Source organism: Marmota monax, unplaced genomic scaffold (genome assembly GCF_021218885.2).
Source record: "Marmota monax isolate L192 unplaced genomic scaffold, Marmota_monax_Labrador192_F-V1.1 WCK01_AAM20220418_F8-fsc00011, whole genome shotgun sequence".
Lineage (NCBI taxonomy): Eukaryota > Metazoa > Chordata > Mammalia > Rodentia > Sciuridae > Marmota > Marmota monax.
The window spans coordinates 2,939,564-2,960,261 of record NW_026693082.1 but is presented as its reverse complement, the minus strand read 5'-3'; the positions used below and the strand labels follow the sequence as shown (position 1 = coordinate 2,960,261).

At 37.3% G+C, this 20,698-nt stretch overlaps 1 protein-coding gene across 5 annotated transcripts in view; it reads left to right on the top strand.

Moving 5' to 3' along the window:
- The window catches only part of Lnx2 (ligand of numb-protein X 2), a 77,958-nt gene that overhangs the window by 357 nt on the left and 56,903 nt on the right, over positions 1-20,698 (top strand). Inside the window, exon 2 of one of the 5 annotated variants that reach the window (XM_046454064.2) lies at positions 839-918. The exons of 3 other annotated variants lie outside the window; for them this stretch is intronic. The gene's annotated coding sequence lies outside the window, so the exon portion shown is untranslated. Of the gene's footprint in view, positions 1-838; positions 919-16,899; positions 16,919-20,698 lie in introns of those variants that run through there. One more of the 5 variants, XM_058582503.1, reaches the window with a different exon arrangement.

Genomic DNA, 20,698 nt, shown 5'->3' with positions numbered 1-20,698 from the left:
TCGCTAACTCGGGCTGCGGGGACAGCGTGGAGCCGGGAGCGGGAGCGGGGCTGGCAGAGATGGTGCCCTGTGCCTGGTATCGCCGCGGGGTAGGCGCGTGGTAGGCGGGCGGCCCCCAGCTGTTAGCATGTGGTGGTTGCGGCCACCGTGGTGCAGATCTTTGCGTCGTTTGCTTTTTAAGGAAGGGTAGAGGAGTGGATGAGTTTTAAAAATTTTTTTTTGTGTGTGCATTGTCGAGAATGAGTGGCATTAGCCACCCTTCCGCTGGATTTTGTTCTTGTGTGAGGGTATGGGGAGAGATCATTCTCTCGCCCCAGCCTGTTGCCTGTGAATTGTCACCTTTCCCTTTAGGCTGGAGAGAATGGAAGACAGATTTGACATCTTCCAGGGTGTAATTTGAAAATACGGATCTTGATTTGGAAGCAGTTGCATACAAAGCATCGCTTAGGAAACACCCCCCCCCCCCACCCCACTAGCTTTTCAAAGCTTTATGCCACGTTTTAGATAAGTTTTGACTTATATAGTGTTTCTTGTAGTATTTCAGTTTACATTAAAGGTTGTGATCCAGATATTTGTATCTGGCAGATACTGAAGTACACTCGTGCATGGGCTTCATCGTATAGAATTTTCTTTTTAAAATCACAGAAATGAAAAAACGAAGGTGGGTGAAAAGCTGTGGCAGTGCAGGAGAAACATTTGTAAGCTCCGGTTTATTAATTGCCTTCACTTTAAGAATTTCCCATTCTTGTAGCAACAGTACTTACTTGGAAATTGGCCCTGTTGTCAAGACAGATTTTGATTTTTCTCTTGCATGTATTGTGACACAACACTGATGAAGTTGGATCTGAGATCAATTCTATCTACTTTGATAAATTTGATTTCCACCCTCATACTCCTCTGGAAAAAGGACTTTGGCAGGTAAAGAAAGAAGAGGGGAGGGATCTAGTATCCTGTTTGGCCTGTCAAAGCTTTGTTGAGCCAGGAATAACAAAGTTGTGCCTTTTAAGCTTGTTCAAGAACCACATGTGTGAGTTTTCCCATAGGGGTAGAATGTAGGCCAAGTTCGAACCACAGTAGAATAACATTGCTTTTAATTCAGCGTACTTGTGTGTTAACTTCTTAATTTGTGCCTTGTTCTTCTGCTCTTTTCATTAAATTTGAAATTTTCGTTGTTTATTCATTTAGCTATTCATAAAGTGCCTAATGCATGCCAGGCATTAATGGCAGAGGTCAGTTCTTACTCAGAGTTGCTCAGTCTCTTATGGAAGCTGATCCATACCTTTGTTCTACTAATTAATTTACCTGACAGTAATTTGAACAAAGTGCTGTGGCAACTTAAGAATCTTTTTGCCTGGAGTTTGTTAGAGAGGCCTCACATAGGCACTTTTCAAAATTGGTGTTGGACTTTGCCATATATATTCTAAACACATATATCTTTGGCATGTTGGATTATGAGATCTGCATATGGGTAGTCCAGCTGGAGAATACAATGTTTGTGGTTGAAGTAGGATTCAGGAGCTGGTGTGTTATTCATTTCAAAGCACTTAGCACTTTGCCTTGCCTGCACTAGGCACTCAAATATTTATTTATTAAGCTGTCCTGAGCAGAAAACTGAAAGATTTTGTGTACCATATTAAGAAATTTGGACTTTATCTGGTCAGTGATATAGAGCACCAGTTTTAAGCAGGAGAATGTCATGACAACATTTGTATTCCAAAAAGATATCTGTAGCAGTCTGAAGGATGATGAGGGTCCAGATGGGAGGTAAAGACAAAGGAAATTGTCACAATGTAGGTGATAAGTGCTCAAAATTTTCAATTCATATTATCCAGATTTGAATCAGGCTCTGTCAGTCTCCGGTTAACTACTTCCTTCCTTAGGTTCTTCTTCTCTTAGGGTTTGGGGAGTGAAAGTTGGGGAAAAATATGTATTACTTAATAGTACTTGGTAGGTAGTAAGGACTTAGTTCTCATTCCATGAGAAGGCATTGATAAAAAGAGATGATGTGGCATTTAGGAGACTAGACTCTGTAAGTGACTAGAAAGGATTAATGAGAAAAAGATGATTCCTAGGTTTTTTGCCTTGGGGCACAGGCATATTCTGGTTTAGCTGGCTGTGGAGTCAGAACAGAGGTCAAATTCTAATTTCATCATTTACCCTTAGAATTACTATCCCAGCTGAGTTTTGACTTCCTAACATTTAGGAAATGATCATAGTACCTGTTTAGTAGGGTTTGAGGATCAAGTGAAATTATGCACTTAATAACCTTGGCACAATACTTGGTACATTCCAACTGCTCAATAAATATTAGTTGTTCCTTTAGTGATGATGGCATTAGTGAGCTACTGGATTGTTGGAGGCTGTGAGAAGGACGGTTAAAAACAATTGAAGGCAAGGTAAGAGAAGGTAAATAAATTCTGGCTTGGGACCCACCCAATGGGGTGCTAAACAGATGGTTGAGATGTCTGTTATACAGTTGTTGGATGGATGTATCTGAGAGGAGCTAGGAAAGAATAGAAAAGGAAAAAGAATTTCCATAAAGCCTTTGTGGGAGTGTGTGAAGTGGTGGAGCTTTTTGAAAGATTTGGGAGAAGACAGTGAGATTTTGGGAGAAGGGGTGTTGGAGTTTATAGTGTAGCAATGGCTGTAGTGTTGACATTGAACATCAGGCATCTCTAGCCTCAAAATGTGTTTTGGCTACTATCAAAGGAGAACTCTAGGCTTTTATAATCTGTTTTGCTCTGTTCTCTTATCCTTCTCTCCTTTCTGATTGCCCCCACCAAAACCCAAACAGTTTGTTATGCAGATTTATTTACTTCACCCTCTGCTTTCCAGGCCAGAGCTATCTTCCTGTATCCAAACCCCATGAAGTTTCTAGAAGAATCATAGGTCTCATTTCATAGATTTTACTCTGTTTAGAAAGCAGTGTTGGCTGAGAAGTAAAACATACACATCTTGGATGGGCCTAAATTGACCCTGTTAAGAGGGCCTGAAAGTTTTACAGAAAAAATCACTTTAGCCTAACTATCGTATGTTTTTTTTCCTCATAACAAAACACAAAAATCTGCAGTCATGTAAGTGTTTTTGGTTTAAAAAAAAAGGGGGGGGGCTGTTAACCTGAGATGTTATTAAGAGGGATTTTTAAAAAAGCAAATACTCATGCTATATATTATAATAATAAATGATCCCCTAGTTGTTTTGTATTTTGAGGTGCTGGGGATGGCACCTAGGTTCTCATGGGTACTAGGCAATTAATTGTTCTGCTACTGAGCTACCCCATCAGCTCAGTTAGTAATGATTTCAAATAAGCAAGTATCCTAGATTCTATTTTTAAAATATGTTCTTCCCAGAGCAGAGATTCTGTTTTGCTCACTGCAGCATTCTCAAATGCTTAGAAAAATAAATACTAATGTATGCATAAATGAATTAGATCCATTGGCTTTGATCTGTCTTGGCCCACAGACCTTTTCCAAATCTTTGGAATAATCCCTGGTCAGAGGGAAAACAAGAGAGAATTGATCCAGCCAGGACACTTAAGATGCAAGAATTATACATGATTGATGGCTTTTAAGATTCAACTATTTTAGTGCCAGGTGCTGCAATTATTTGCATAATTCCCCACTACCACCATCATTTCCCCCTCACATTTTACAACCATAGTTATGGGGTGTGGTAAGGAGAAACAGACCTTTATATAAGGATATGGCATTGTTCAGAGGTATTACATTTGTCCTCTTGATTTTACAGAACTCCAGGTCAGAGTCTCTGAAGTCTTGATAAGGATAGTTGAATAGAAATATTGTGGGCAGATAGGGCTTAAGCATAATTTAATCTCACAGCCTGGAGATTTAGGACTTTTACTTCTGGCAGTTAATATTTCTTAGTGGAGAAATTATGTGAGGGAAAATTTTGTTTTTTCCCCAATATTAGGCTGGATAGGAGAAACGAGAAATAGAGACAAATGCAGAAAATAGGTAATAGACAAATAATATTCTAGAAAACAACCATTGTATATCTATTTAAAAAGCAAGTTGTCTTCATGTGTAAAACAAATGAAGTTTCTGTTTTTCTTTATTGAAAGAGTAATCTTAGAGTTCTTCTAAATAACAAAGTGCCCCAAAATTAAAAATCCATGTCTTAGGTAAAATAAGTTGTACTTGGCTATAATCAAGGTTTCAAAGGCTCTGTTGGCTATTTGTTTTATAAATAAAAGTAAAGTAAATCTGGAAAATATTTGCCTGGATTTTGGCTGCCAATCTTCAGTTAAATTTGAAATTTAATTCTTTATCAGAATCTTAAACCATGCAATTACTAAACAAATTGGAGCCTTTCACTTAAATCCTCCTTTCATCTTGAGAATACTTTTCTTCTACATGATTTTAATGCTTGAACTTTGATTTTTTTCAATTTAACTATATTCATTCAATACCTAAGCATATATCATCTGATCAGTATTGAGCTGTGTGGAACACACATGACAGTTTTTCCAAGGGCAAAAATTTAAATTCTTAAAAGACATTCATTCAGTGGAGGAGTTAACATTCAAAGCAATTCTATTGAGATCCATGATTTCCAATTACTTGGCTCTTCAACTCTTATGATCTTCATTTCCACTGTGTTTTAACATTCATTTGGTAGTTTGTTATTTCCTCAAGTTTTTCACATTAGAAACATGTTCTTAAAGTTCTATATCCTGTTCTCTGATCATAGTCTTCTATGGAGTCTTTCAGCTCTCTTATTCCCACACTTATTATAGTACAGTGCCCTTCTCACAGAGATAGTTTGCAGATTTCTTTATTCCACTGCATCTCCCTTTCCCTGTTGCATGAATATCCATTAGACTTGCAGTTTTGCAGCTGGAATATATTTTTACTGGCACTTTTGCATCTCTTGAATTTGTGCTTTACCTGCCAGGTAACACCGTTGTTCAGATTATCCCTGCTTCCACCCCAGCTTTGGTTTTTCTCCATGCAGGAATTTGTCACTCTAACTCCTCTCCATTCCCCTCACTCAATTTGGTACCTATGAAGTGCTTCCACAGTGACCTGAGACACGCTTTCATTAAATAATAGATAGAGGTCACACAGTTATAAACTGTGATGAATGCTTTGAAGAAATACTATGGGTTATGCTGTCCAGTATTATAGTCACTAGATACATGTGACTGTTGAGCTTTTGAAATGCAGCCAGTCTGCATTGAGAAATACAGTAATTGTAAAATATACATCAAATTTTGAAGACTTAGAAACAAAAAGTCATAAATTATATCTCATTAATAAATTTAATGATCACACCTTAGTGATAATATTTTAGGTATATCAGATTAGAGTATTAAAAGGAATTTGCTCACTTATTTTTTTAAACAATATGGTCAGTAGAACATGTAAAATTACATGTGTGGTTTGCATGTTTCTGGGACAGTGCTGGCGTAGTGTGTTGTTGGGATATAAAGGGAAATGATATTTCTGGTGAGCTGAATATCACTGAAACCTCCTTTAGGAAGTTGTCTTTGAGGGACTATGTGGATGAATAGTGTTACACAGGTGAACCCTCTCTAGAAGATGCAGTTGGAGGTGGATGGCATGTTGGGGTAGAGGAGAGCTGGAAGAATCGCAGAGGCCAGAGAAGCAGGGCCTGATCATGTATGCAGCTTTTTTGGTTCTAATGAAGATTTTGTTCTTCATCACTCGTGGATTATTCCAAACCTTTATTTTATCCACAAGTTTTTGTCTAACCCCCACCTCTTCTATAGTCTGCAAATAATCTGATCATTTCATGGAGAAAATTGAGATGGTCTATGATTTCTCTAACAGTTCAGTCCCTTTCCTTCTTATCTCACCAACTGGACCGAAGTCTCAGATCTCTGGAAGGCTAACTCTTCCTAATGCTCTCAGTTCCATCCTTCATGTCTCTTTCAGGAGAGGCTTCATGGATTAACTCTGTTATTCTATATTTAATCTCTCCCTGCTCACTTTATCACATCCACCTATAAGTGTGCTCCAATATTAATCTAATGAAGCAAACACAATTTCATTGACCTCACATTTCTCTTCAGTTATTGTTCTTAATGCATAGCAGATTTTTAAAAAATGTAAAGTATTCAAATGTATTCAAAGCAGTATGTTTAAAATGTGTTTACATATCAAAATAAAACTATTAATGAGATTTGACTTCTTTCTGTATTGAGTACTTGAAATCTGGTGAAATATTTTGTACTTAACACTTCTCATTCAGATGCTAAACTTTCATTGGTTCAAATTAAGAGAATTCTGCAAAAATTATGGAAATTTAACAGAAAAAATAGCATATTGCTTCATTTTTTTCTTTTCTTGTGGTTAAAAAACACATGCAATTTACCATCCTAACCATTTGCTAAGTATATTCATGTTATCATGAAACAGATCTCCAAAACTTTCCTCTTGTAAATCTGAAACTACCATTAAATAACTTTGTTTTCTCCTCTCCCAGCCCCTAATAATCACTCTTCTACTTTCTGTTTTTATGAATTTGATTATTTTAGGTACCTCATTTAAAGAGGTACCTAAATCCATTATTTGTCTTTTTAATACAGAAGTATGGTTCTGTAGGCTTCCCCCCCCCACCAAACCCATCTTTTTTCCCCATGTTTTTTATTGGTGCATTAGAGTTGTACATACTGATGGGAATTATTGTTACATATTTGTACATACACACAATGCACAATATAACAGTATAATTTGGCCAATATCAATCCCTAAAACTTCCCCTCTCCATCCCTACTTCTTTGGTTTTAATCTTGTTTTGAGTATATTGTCCAAGGGTTCGGGTGTTTAGAACTTGTTCCCTAATGTGGTGGGAACTTTAAAAGGTGGGGCCAAATGGAAGGTCCTTAGGTCAGCTGGGAGGCAAGCCTTTGAAGGGAATGTTAGTCTCCTCTAAACAGCCAGTTGTCATAAAAGCCTGAGCATGACCCTTGAATGGCCTCTCTGGCTTCCTATTTCAAGATGTGACTCTCCCTTTCACATGTGCTCCTGCCATCCTACATGTGGTCCTCACCAGAGCCAAACCAATGCCAGTGCCACATTTTGAATCTGCAGAACTGGGAGCAAAGTAAAGTAAACGTTTTTCTTCACAAAGTTAGCCTTCTTTAGAATTTTTCTTATAGTAATAAAAATGTACTAATACATATGGTAAAATCAGAGTGCCAATCACAGTCAAACTTTTAACTAGTGTTTATTGTATTAACTTTTGCTGTGAAATATTTACCTCTTAAAAGTTTCCATTATAATTTTGGCCTCCTGAATATGATAAAGTCTGAATTTTCTTTTTCTATGGTTTGGGTTCACCTGAAATAATCAGTTTGTGCTGGAGGACAATTAAATAGACTAGAAAATAGTTCTTAAATTGTTTATTCATACAGCATGATAAAACTTAAGTATAAAAAGACTTACAGCAAGATTGGGTAAAATTTATTATTATAGGTTAAGAGTAGTTGTGGTTCAATTCCCAGCACCGCCAAAAAAAAAAAATAGTTGTAATTGAAAACAGATTTGGTGTTTGTGCAGATCCTAGGATAGCTAAGAAAGCTTTTTTCCTTGACTGGATATTTATTGAATACATATTATGTGCCAGACTTTAATGAAAATATAGCATTGAGTAATGTAAATAGGAACCCTGCTATAGAGTTTATGTGCTGGGGGAGCAGGAGCATGTGTTATTTATTATAAACATAAGCAGGTAAACACATTAATGAAAAGGATAATAAATCTTAGGAAAATAAGGTGACATGGTTAGATCTGAACATGTTGGATCTGAATGGTCATGCTAGTGATAGTAGAGCTGGTTTCCAGATTTCCCTTCAGCTATTAGTTTGTCTTCACCAGGAAAACTTTTAGCCAATACTGCTAAAAAAGAATGCAATGCTGGTAATCAAACCCAGGACCTTGTACCTGCCTGGCAAGTGTTATACTGAATCACACCATAAGCCCCAACAATGTCATATCTCCCTCTTGACCCCAGCCACCTTGTTCCTTCCCTTTGTACCCTTCTTCCCTCTCAGTGAAATGGCTAAATAGCAATAGTAGAAAGGAATTAAGAGGAGAAGCAAGGCATCTGGAGAAATCATTCCTCAGTTAATTTGCCTTTTCATGATGCTGGGAGTTTAGTCTGTAAAGACCTGAGTTTGTATATGTTAGTATTTCAGTGGGGTTTTATATTCTATGTTCTGAATTAACAGAAACAAAACACTACTAGTTATTAGAAGAGGGAAAATTGTTTTGTCAATTCTTATGGAATTCTCAATTTTATTTTGAAGCTTCTCATCTTAAAAAAACTCATCTATGTCACCTCATAAAAAACTCTTAATTTATAACTTATCTTTATTAGACAGCCTTTACAATTGTGTGTAAAACTTGTGCCTTGCTTTCTTTGGTACATAAGAATTTGGAGTGTGACCCATGACTCATCAACTGACGTTGTGGTACATTTTTAGAAACAAAGAATGAGATAGTAGATTTCCCTTAAGCGGCAGTGCAAAAGTAAATACAAGAAAGCACAGGGGGCGCTGGGATTGTGGCTCAGAGGTAGAGCACTGGCCTACCACACGTGAGGCACTGGGTTCGATCCTTCATCCACCTATAACTAGAAAGTAAAATATTAAAAAAAGAAAGCACAAATTTGTGTCTGTGCCGATGTGATTACAGCTATGTGTTGAAAACCTAATACAAATATGTCATAACACTGAGCATTTCAGTGCTTGTTGAATAGAATTGGTGTAAACTTTGTGTGTCTTGCAGAAAAATCCTTATATGTAGCAGTAACTACATTTCTCCCATTTTATGGGTGTGAAGTAACTGTGGACAAATATGCTTAGTATTTAGACTTGTGTTTTACTTACTGATTTTTGATATGGAGATGAAGCAGTGAAGAGGAAGCATTATCTTGGGCATATTACTATGTTTTTAGCGCTCCATAAAATTTTTTTTACATTTGATGGGGACATCTTGTTTGCTTTGCTTTTTGTTTTTAACTCTGTATGTAAGAATCAGGTTCAACTGCTTTCTGCTTCTTTCTTTATTTCTTTTTGTGTGTGTACCCTTGCTTCTGTCATAGTACATTCCCATCCACATAAAAATGAATCTGTGCCAGATATGGAGGTGCACACCTCTAAATCCCAGTGACTTGGGAGGCTAGGGCCTGAGGATCACAAGTTTGAGGCCAGCTTGGGCAATTTAGGGAGACCAGATCTCACAATAGAAAAATGAAAAGGGTTGGGGATGAAACTTAATGGTAGAGTGCCCCAGGTTCAATCTCAGTATCACAAAAGGGGAAAAAAATGTCAATCGGTACTAATAGGTATTTAATGAATACCAAATCTCATGTCTGTCTACTTCTTGACCCCAGCCACCCAGCTCCTGCAGAGTGACTATTGTTTGGAGTTTTTGAGTATTCTAGAGGCATATTTTGTGCATAAAATCTCACATGTATATCTATGTAGATATTCTCAAGCACATATTATTCTGTACTTGATTTAAATACGCTCCAAATTTGTTTTAATTTGCTAGTGCTTTTGAAATTTACTTGGCTAATTTGAATTTCCTGATCTCACTTGAATTATATGACTTAAAAAAAAAAAGCTTTTATGTCTTGAAAGATGTACAAATATTACCATGCAGAGGGTTTCTCTGCTGCATTGATATGGACAAAATTATTACTTGAACTTTTTTCTTTTATAAATCATGACCCTCCTGCTTAATTCTTGTTTTTTAAATATTTTTTAGTTGTAGTTGGACAGAATATCTTTATTTTTATGTGGTGCTGAGGATCGAACCCAGTGCCTTGCACATGCTAGGTGAGTGCTCTACCTTTTCAGTATTAATGTTTGTTGTAGGGGGCACTCCAAGAGTATCCTTTATGTTTAGAACTGTTGAGTGCATTCCTTTTCTTACAAAAAGTGAAGGGGGAAAAATGGTCTTTTCCTTAAATTCAATTAGAATATGGTGTCAGTTCTGGAGGGGAAAAGGGTAAATTGTTTTCAGTAACTTATGAGTATCATCCTAGAAGGCTTTGACATCTTCAGTGTTATATTGCCTGACTTTGAGTTATGATATGTAAGTGGACAGAATTGTGTAACTGCCAATATTAATCATTATGGTATGGTAACACCATTTATATGACTACTCTATAGCTGTCCCTCAGAGCTTTCAATTTCATTCAGCAATTAATTATCATAGTAATCCTGTGAGAACAGTGTTAGGCATTTAAGAACTGAAGTTCAGAAAGTTTAGAGGCAATGTACAGTTTGCACAAGGTAAAATGGTTACCTGTGATTGGAAACCAGACCTATTTGATCTAAAAGCCATCTGACTCTTTACTATATTAGGGTTATACTAGTATAGTAAATAGTTAATGTTTTGATAGAATTATGATTGTTTTCTTTTTTCTTGCTGAAAGGACTTTAGAGATAATTTTAGTTTAAACCACATAGTTGGCCAATAAAGAGAGAGGTTTCAAGTATAAAAGTCTGTGGTTGGGTTCTTGGACTCATAATGAGATGATTTTCTAAAAGAAACTCTGGGATTGTTTTATTATGGTGCAGTGAATGGTTTTGTAAAAACCCCGGTTTTAATCGTAAAGCCTGAAAGGGAAAAGCTAGTTCCTTACATCTCTCTCTCTCTTCCTGCCATCCTTCTGCCTCCCATGAAACTTAGAGAAGGGAACAGTTATGTTCTTTATGTACTGCTTTAGCTTAGATGTTTAATTTTGGTTAGTGGTCTTAGAGAGGAAGTGATAGAATGTTTGGGAGGATAAGAGGATTAGAAAGTAATTGGTTCCTTATTGCAGAGACTGGCCCCTAAAAAAGTATGTGTACCTTGACTTTTGTAGTGGGCTATCAGCAAGGACTCTGATTTTTAGTTTTATCAACCTTTTACTAATAATCTACTGAGATGTGTACCTGTATGGTTCTGTGTATTTATTTTGTATGATATATTCAGGAAAGGCTGTGTTTTCCCCCATTAATTCTTTAGAAAATGTAGGCATAAGAAAAGGTTGCAACAACAACAGCAACAAAAAAGATAAAACATTTTAGCTGAGGTGTTCTTTGTATGAACCCTTTGAGCCATAGGTTTTTCATTCTTTCTTTTTTTTGTCTGTCTTTTATGTTTCAACTGGTGGCATAAAATAGTTTTCACTTTTTATATTATAAAGATAATTAAATGATAAGACACTTATAATAGATATTCATAGATGGTTTTTCAGTACAAACTAAATGGGATGGATTTTTTTAAATGCTATTATACACAAGCAATAGAAAGGAAAAATGTGTAATTCTGTCTATCAAATGTATACCACATCCCTGTCCATAATTTTTTCTTGCTCCCAGTCATAATTAGACAATCTTCCTAATCTACAGTGTAATTTAAGATGCTCTTTATAGTGTCAGAGGAGTTCTACTAAACCCTCATTAACCCTGGTTTCTTATGCTTTTCCCTGTTTCTTGGAATGTGCCTCAGTTTATACAGCAAGCTTTTACTTAGGTATTATCCTTTGTTTTCAGCATTACTAACATGCATAACTTTTGTAGTCACTATGGGTCAAACTGGTACCTAGAACATGAAATAAATGACAGACCAAAATGAAGAAAACAGTTCATTTGCATAACATGTATAGTTTAAGATTGCCCTGCAGCATGCTTATTAGTGAGGAGCATTTGTACAGTGTGTGACTATTGGCTGTGCCTGCTGTCCTTGTCTGAGACTGTGCATAGCATGGAAAGTATATGATAATTGTGTGTTGGATTTAAAAAAATGTACTTTGTAAATTAATGAAGGCATTTTGAAAAACGTAAGAAAAACAAGTTGGTGCTTTGTGGAGTGGCACTACAGATGTTATATCTGCGTTTAAATTGCAGTTAGATATTTACTTTTGGGTGGAAGGATGCATTAATTTCAGTTACTTATTAAAGTTTATCATTGTAAGGTATGACTAATCTGGAGGTGTTTCTAAAAACTTTGTCTCACTGTTGGCATTTATGTAGAAGAAAATTTTTTTAAAAATAGCTGTGTAGGGATTGGCTGCTCTTGGCATGGACTGGTAACTGCATAAAATGAGGAAATCTGGCCATGAAGCTTTTTACCTACTCAAGCACTACTAGTGGTGTGTGTTACTATTTCTTTGTTATCAGCAGATGGCAGTTTACTAATTTGGATAGTCACCTGCTGACTTCTATAATAGCTTTGATTACATAAGCATACTCCATTGAAAATGGTCCTAAAATATTCACCAGTGACTTATTCTTATTTCTAGAACAGTTGAGCTGTTTTTCTAACTTTTTCAGAATATGAAATTGTACTAAGGTTTTTGTTTTTATTTTAACATTGGGACTATTCTGATTGCCCAGACCTTAATTAAAAGACATTATATTCAATTCTAATACAAATTATGTTGAGAAGGGTGACAATTCTTTCAATGTAAAAAATAGGAATTAAATTTTAAAGGGAGACTAATGGTGTTCTTTTTAACAGATGTCTGTTAGTTCATGTCATTGATCTAAATTATGCATTAAGTGAGCCATAAATTTTTGATGTTATTAAGTAGTAAGAGATGAACAGAAAGATAAGTTATTATTTTGACACTAGTTTCCCAAGTAACAGTGCTAATATTTGACAGCATAATTATGGTTTCAATAATGTGACTTCTAGAAAATATAAAGTTATGTAAAAATTCATAACATTATAATTTCTCTTAATATTTCCCTATATTTTATGTAACTTCAATTATTTATTTACTTATTTATTCTTGTCAGTACTGGAGATTGAACTCAGAGGTGCCCTTTTTATTTTTTTTATGTTGAGATAACATCTTGCTAAGTTGTCCAGGCTCTACTCCTAGCTCTGCTTCACTCTGCTGGGATTATAGGTGTGTGCCACCATACTTGGCCTCTCAAGTTATTCTTGTGCTATATGATCTTACAAATGGATTCAACTTGAAAGTGATCAGTTTTTAATTATCATATATACTACAGTGAACTGGCTAAAATTTAAAAAACAAAGAAAATGGAGCAACGAGAACTCATACATTTTTGCTGAGAATGTAAAATGGTGCAACCACTTTGGAAAAGATCTGGCAATTGCTTATAAAACAAAGCATGTAGCTCCCTGTGACTCAAACCTTCCCCTTTTAGATACTTACTGGAGAGAAATGAAAACATATATTCATAAAAGCTCTTGTTCATAATCACCAAAACCTGGAAACAATCCAATTGTCCATCAATAAGAAGCATGATTCAATGGGATACTACTGAGAAGTTGAAAGAAACAGACTAGTAATATATACCACAATGTAGGTGAAGTTCAAAAACACACTTACCTAAAAGAGAACATACTCTGTGTTCCCATTTAGATAATACTTTAGAATATTTAAAACTCATCTATGATGAAAAAATATCAGAGGGATCATTGCCTCTAGAGATGATGGTTGGGGACTGACTGAGAAGGGGCATGAAGGAACCTTCTGGTATAAACATTTTGTTTTGTATTTGGATAGTAATTCCTGTCACATAGGTGTTAGGAACCCAGTAAAAATTTCTGAATTTTAAGTATCCTTGAATGTAGACTGAAGTTAGATGGGCCAGGGTTTGAATCTCTTCTCAATCACAGTCTACTTGTTTAACTTGAGTCTCGTCTACCCCATCTCTTAAATGGATGATGGTAATTATTTCATAGGGTTTACTGAAATGATAAAATGCTCATAAAGTAATTAGTATGATATATAATATGTAGTAATAGTGAATGAATGGAGTTATGAGGGAGTAGGTAAATTGTTGGAAATGAACTTCAGTACTCTTCCAGGTTGAGTAGGAAGTAAAGCAGTGAGGTAATACTGAAAGCCTAAGTGAAAATAAGCCAAATGTATGACTTTGCCGCAGTCTGGCTGGGCACAATCAGGAGCCACTTGTCAAAAGAAACTAACTTTATTTTTAGAACCACACACGCCAAACAAAACAGCCTCTCAGGAAAAACCCTCAGAGCCTCAACTGCCACCACCGGCTTTTCACAAGCCTCTCTCTCCCCCAGAAGCTTCTCTCCACCTCCCACAATCCTCCTGCTCTTGAGGCCGATTGGCTGGGTCACGTGGGCGGAGCCAAAAAGTCCCCCAATGAGCAGCTCCGTGGTCTGAAAGGGCAGGGAAACAGCCCAATGAGCATCACCGCAGAGGAGCCAATCAGCTAGATGTTGCTGGGGCCAAGGAGCCAATCAGCTAGATGTTGCTGGGGCCGCTGTGAGCCAATCATCAGCCGGCAGCTGGAAGTTTGCTGGGGCCCCTTCGGCTGTGGCTCTCAACATCTCCCCCTCTCTGTTTAAACAACAAGCATGTGGCTTAGGGACCGTGCCTGCCTTAGGTTGTCCAATAGTACATATGGTCCTTATGTTGGTACCATTGCAATTGGATCTTACCTGTCACTGACTACCGGTCCAGTATACAGCCACACCTGTGGAGAGGTCTTTGTACCAGCGGGGGGGTGAGGTTCTTTGCCTCACCTCTGTTGGCCCCCAAATTTTAGCTGGACGATCATGACAAGCAGAAGGGAGGAAGATACACCAAGCCAATTGATGGCTCCTTTTGGAAAAATGTACCACCAATGACATCATCAGCAAAAATACCCCAACACTACCACAAGTCGCTGCACCAACAGATAGTTCACAATGCATACAGGTGAGCTCACAATGTGTGCAGGCAAGTTCTGCAAGCAGTTCAGTGATGGCTATTGTAGAAGCTGTAGATTGGTTTTATCTTCGACTTCACCAGCACTGGGATGAAGATAGGAATTCTGGCAATAATGGCTAAAGAAAAAATTATGTAACATTACAGAAGGCACTAAAAGAAAACAATTTTCTTAACAATTTACATTGTCTTCACCGGCACTGGGATGAAGATAGGAATTCTGGAAATAATGGCTAAAGACAAAATTATGTAACATTACAGAAGGCACTAAAAGAAAACAATTTTCTTAACAATTTACATTATCTTTAAGAGAATTATTAAGTATAATGAAAAGGAAAGGTGAAAGTAAACAAACAGATCTGTTAACCTTCTTTTTTGTTTACATATTAAAACAATCCTCAACAGTTGTTTACCCAATTTAAATTAAACCATATAAATCACATGAAAAAAAAATATTTGGATCCATTTTATCATGAGCGCTCATCATGTATGATATATGGACATACATACATTCAAACATATAACACAAAACACAAGTGTGCACACATAATATAATACATACAACACATAACATTATAGTAAAGGCCTTATAACTTTTTACAGGTGAAATCTCCATTGCAATGTTTAAAAACTCTATAGTCAAAAAATAGAACTGATCAGCAAAACATTAACCTAGGTCTGTATGAGCTCAAAAAACAAAATAGAACTTCATGATATGGCAAAGGGCAATAATAAAATAGATATTGAAAAAAGCATCCTGGTTCTGTTGCAGATGTAAGAATAGCCAAACTGGAGTTTTGGATATCAGTTGTTATGGATTTGAGCCAAATCATCTTCTTTTTGGTCTGTAGAAATCGCTTTAGTTAATCTTTCTGGAATCCAAATCGGCTGCTGTTCTCCCTGTGGAAACACATAAACAGACCCCCGACTCCAGACAATCACTGGGTCAGGACCTTGGTTAATCTCTCTGGAATCCAAATTGGCTGCTGTTCTCCCTGTGGAAACACACAAACAGACCCCCGAATCCAGACAATTACTGGGTCAGGACCTTTCCATTGTCCTGTTAGAATATCCTTCCAAAGTACCTTGGGCTTATGCACATTTTTTGGACACATATGCCTTTCCGCAGCACTAAGTCCTGATGAATCCAAATTTAAAAAGTTTAGAGTAAAAAGGGTTATTTTAAGTTTATCTTTGGGGAATATATGCCCCTTCCCAATTCCTTCTTTTTGCTTTAATAAGTACATTTTAATAGTTTGATGAGCTCTTTCAACTATGCCTTGTCCCTGTGGATTGTATGGGATTCCTGTTATATGAGTAATACCAAATGTTGAGCAAAATTGTTTAAAAGAGGTAGAAGTATAACCAGGGGCATTATCTGTTTTTAACTGTTTTGGACCACCCACAGTGGCAAAATTTTGTAAGCAATGAGCTATAACATCTTTAGTTTTTTCTCCGGCATGAAGGGAGCCCATCAAAAATCCAGAAGAAGTATCAACTGTAACATGCAAATATTTTAATTTTCCAAATTCTGGCAAGTGTGTGACGTCCATCTGCCAAATATGGTTAGGTATCAATCCTCTAGGATTGACTCCAAGATTAACTTGTGGTAAAAAGGTCACACAATTTTGACATTGTTTTATTATTTGTCTAGCTTGTTCCTTAGTTATTTTAAAGCGCTTTTGTAAAGTATTAGCATTGACATGGAACTTTTTATGAAAATTTATAGCTTCTTCTAGTGTAGAGAAAATATGTATGTCATGTGTAGTTTTATCTGCTAAATCATTGCCCAAACTAAGGGCTCCAGGCAATCCTGTATGTGCCCTGATATGTCCTATAAAGAATGGATCTTTTCTGTCCCAGATTAGACTTTGTATAGTGGAAAGCAAAGAGAAAACAGTAGAAGAAGGGGAAATCCTACCAGCATCTTCAAGAGATACTATAGCATTAACTACATACTGACTATCAGAAAATAAATTAAATACAGAATCTTTAAACATCACAAAAGCTTGTAAAACTGCATTAAGCTCTACCTTTTGAGCTGATTGTTTGGGTACTAAAAATGTAAAAGTTTGATCAGGGGTAACTACTGCTGCTGTACCATTATTTGACCCATCAGTGAATATATTTGGAGCATTCATGATAGGTGTTTTTCTTGTCATTTTAGGAAAAACTACAGGATGCTTAGACCAAAAAGACAATAAAGGATTAGATGGTAAGTGGTTATCAAATGAAACATTAGATTTGCACATGATTATTGCCCAAGTATTTAACTCATTAGCTAACTCATCAATTTGATTCATAGTATATGGAGTAATAATTTTACTGGGAGAAATTCCAAACACTCCCTTTGCTGCTTTTATTCCTTTGAGTATTAATTGTCCTACAGCCTCAGGATACCTAGTAAGAATAGTGTTAGGAGAATAAGATAAATGTATCCATAATAATGGACCTTCTTGCCAAAATACTCCTGTAGGAATATTTTTTGTTGGTAGTACAATAAATAATAAAGGCAAACTTATATCAATTCTATCCAAATGCATATTTTCCATATATGTTTCAATGATTTTTAATGCCTTTCTTGCTTCAGGCGTTAACATTCGGGGTGAATTTGGATCTGATGGACCTTTTAGGATATCAAATAAAGGTCCCAACTCTCCTGTTGGTATACCTAAATAAGGCCTTATCCAATTTATGTCTCCTAATAACTTTTGAAAGTCATTCAGTGATTTGAGTTGATCTACTCGTATTTGAATTTTTGGTGGACGGACCATGGTTGAGAATAATAGAACTCCTAAATAATTAATTGGAAAATTTAATTGTACTTTATTGCTATCTCTAGATTATAATTTTTTAATAAGTTTGTAAGTGTGGCATAACATTCTAGCAATGTGTTTTTATCTTTGTGTGCTAATAATACATCATCCATATAGTGAAATATTTGTAGTTCAGGATTTTGATTTCTAAGTGGCTGGATTACTTTGTTAACATAAATTTGACACATAGTTGGGCTGTTAGCCATCCCTTGAGGGAGTACTTTCCATTCATATCTCTGATCAGGACCTTCATGATTCAGTGCAGGGATAGTAAATACAAAACGTGGACTATCCTCAGGATGAATTGGAATTGAAAAAAAACAGTCTTTAATATCTATAACTAAAACATACCAGGTTTTTGGCAAAGCAGACAACTGAGGAATCCCTGATTGAGCAGGTCCCATAATAACCATCTCATTATTAATGGCTCTTAAATCTTGCAATAGTCTCCATTTACCAGATTTCTTTTTGATGACAAAAATGGGAGTATTATGGGGAGATACAGAAGGTTGTATATGTCCTTCTGCTAATTGTTGTTTGACCAGGTCATGGGCTGCTTGTATCTTTTCTTTAGTCAGGGGCCACTGAGGAACCCATACTGGTCTTTCTGATTTCCAAGTAATTTTTATTGTCTCAGTGGCCCTTTCTGAAAATCCAACCCATGTCTTTCTGTTCCTTGATCTATTTGTATTGGTGCTGCTATACCTTGTTCTTGTTTTTCTAATCTTTTTCCTTTCCTAAAATCTTGTCTAGTCATAATAGTGGGTGCATTTTGGTTGATGTTATTTGTTAATGTCAAACCTAATTGATCTAGGACATCTCGTCCCCATAAATTTACGGGAAGATGATCCAATACATATGGCTGTATAGTTCCTTCACATCCTTCAGGATCCTTCCAATCTAATACCATTGCACTTCTATGGGGATTAGTCGCCACTCCTAGACCTCGAAGCGTTTGAGTGGCTTGTTGTAATGGCCAATGTTTTGGCCATTCTTGACGAGAGATGATGCTAAGGTCTGCACCTGTATCCAGTAGCCCATTAAATTCATGTCCTTGAATATTTAGTTTTAGCATGGGGCGAGAATCTAAATTTAAAGACAGCATAGCCCAATCTACACCTGTGGAGCCTAATCCCTTGGAACCTCTTTCTACAGTACGACTGGAAAATTTATCATGTAGGCTGGGTATTATTAGTAACTGTGCTATTCTATCTCCTGGTGAAATTACTGATATACCCTTTGGAGAACTGGCTATAATTTTTATTTCACCTTCATAATCGGGATCAATTACCCCAGGACTTATCATAAGTCCTTTTAGAGTAGAAGAGCTGCGTCCCAATAATAAGCCTACTGTTCCTTTGGGAAGAGATCCTTTCACCCCTGTGGGAATGATTTGAACTCCCATCTCTGGAGTTAGTACTGCTCTGGCGGAGGCGCAGATGTCCAACCCTGCGCTCCCTCTGGTTTGTCTGATGAGGGATCTGATGGACAATGTGTCCTGGGCACTACCCTGATGGGGTTGCTGGGTTCCTCCAGTGCTCCGTATATTTGTGGTTTTGGGCCCCGGAGCATTGGGCCCCCCTGTCCATTTTTTGGCAATGGAGCCCGATGCCTTTCTCCACGATATCGTGGATAAACACCTGGTCCTTGTTCATTTTTTGATAATGGAGTACCCTCTATGGTGGTTTGAGAACGGCATTCATTAGCCCAATGTCTCCCTCTACGGCATCGTGGGCAAATACCTGGTATTCTACTCCTTTGATACCTAGTTTTGTTAAACCCTCCTCCAATGGGGCAATTCCTTTTAAAATGTCCTGTTTGTTCACAATTGTAGCATGTTCTTGGCCTGGCATCTAAAGCCTGTTTTACTGCAGCTGCCACAATTAGTAGCAGTCTCCTGTAGAGGTGGTGCTGTTGGTTGGACACTTACACCCTCTGGTGATAGTAGCAGTCTCCTGTTGTAACTTTCCCCCTGATGGCTTTTTCTGTTTTACACTTTCTTTCTCTGTCTGACTAGCTTGAGAGGCCTTCTCTTTTACTTGAATCTTTTCCTCTGTCTGACTAACTTGAGAGACCTTCTCTTTTACTTGAATCATTATGTCTTCTCCTTCCTCTACCATTGTCTGAACTGAAGGCTTTGGACTAAGCAAACAAGATACGAATGTCCACAATGGCAATGTGCCAACTGGCAGAGTCCCTGGGCTTTTCTATTCTTTTTAAATCTTCACCATGATGGTTCCATTGTGATATATTTAACAACTCCTCCTTAAAAAGCCATGGGCTACATTTTTGTATTGTATCAACGTATGCCCTGACTGTTCTTGATTTTACTGAGATGCCTCCTTCCTCTAACAATTTACTTAACACTCTTTCAGTTTGTTTTTTACTAATTTCTGATCCCGTATTTCTACTATAATACAACCCAACAAGATGACGCCAAACAAAACCGAGATAGAATGAAATAAAAAGGGAACAACAAAAAGTCATTATAGCCTTTCTATCCTCCTGACATGTGCATCCGTCCTTTCTCCCTATCTGATCCTCAGACGTAAATAGTTTTTCCTCAGATGTGAGCGGTTTTTCTTCCGTCTCACTCATCTCCAGGGACAGGCAACTTAAAACAAAAGTGAAGCAAAATAAAAGAGGAATCTTAAAATGGCTACCCATCCTCTCGCCCTACCCTCAGGGGCGAGCAGTTTCACTTACCCTCAGTCGCTCCCCGTGCGAGCCACCAAATGTCGCAGTCTGGCTGGGCACAATCAGGAGCCACTTGTCAAAAGAAACTAACTTTATTTTTAGAACCACACACGCCAAACAAAACAGCCTCTCAGGAAAAACCCTCAGAGCCTCAACTGCCACCACCGGCTTTTCACAAGCCTCTCTCTCCCCCAGAAGCTTCTCTCACCTCCCACAATCCTCCTGCTCTTGAGGCCGATTGGCTGGGTCACGTGGGCGGAGCCAAAAAGTCCCCCAATGAGCAGCTCCGTGGTCTGAAAGGGCAGGGAAACAGCCCAATGAGCATCACCGCAGAGGAGCCAATCATCAGCCGGCAGCTGGAAGTTTGCTGGCAGCTGGAAGTTTGCTGGGGCCCCTTTGGCTGTGGCTCTCAACATGACTTGACTCTGAATGGCCACTTATAAACTGTAATTTACCTGGGAAATCTCTGAGGACTTTGGATC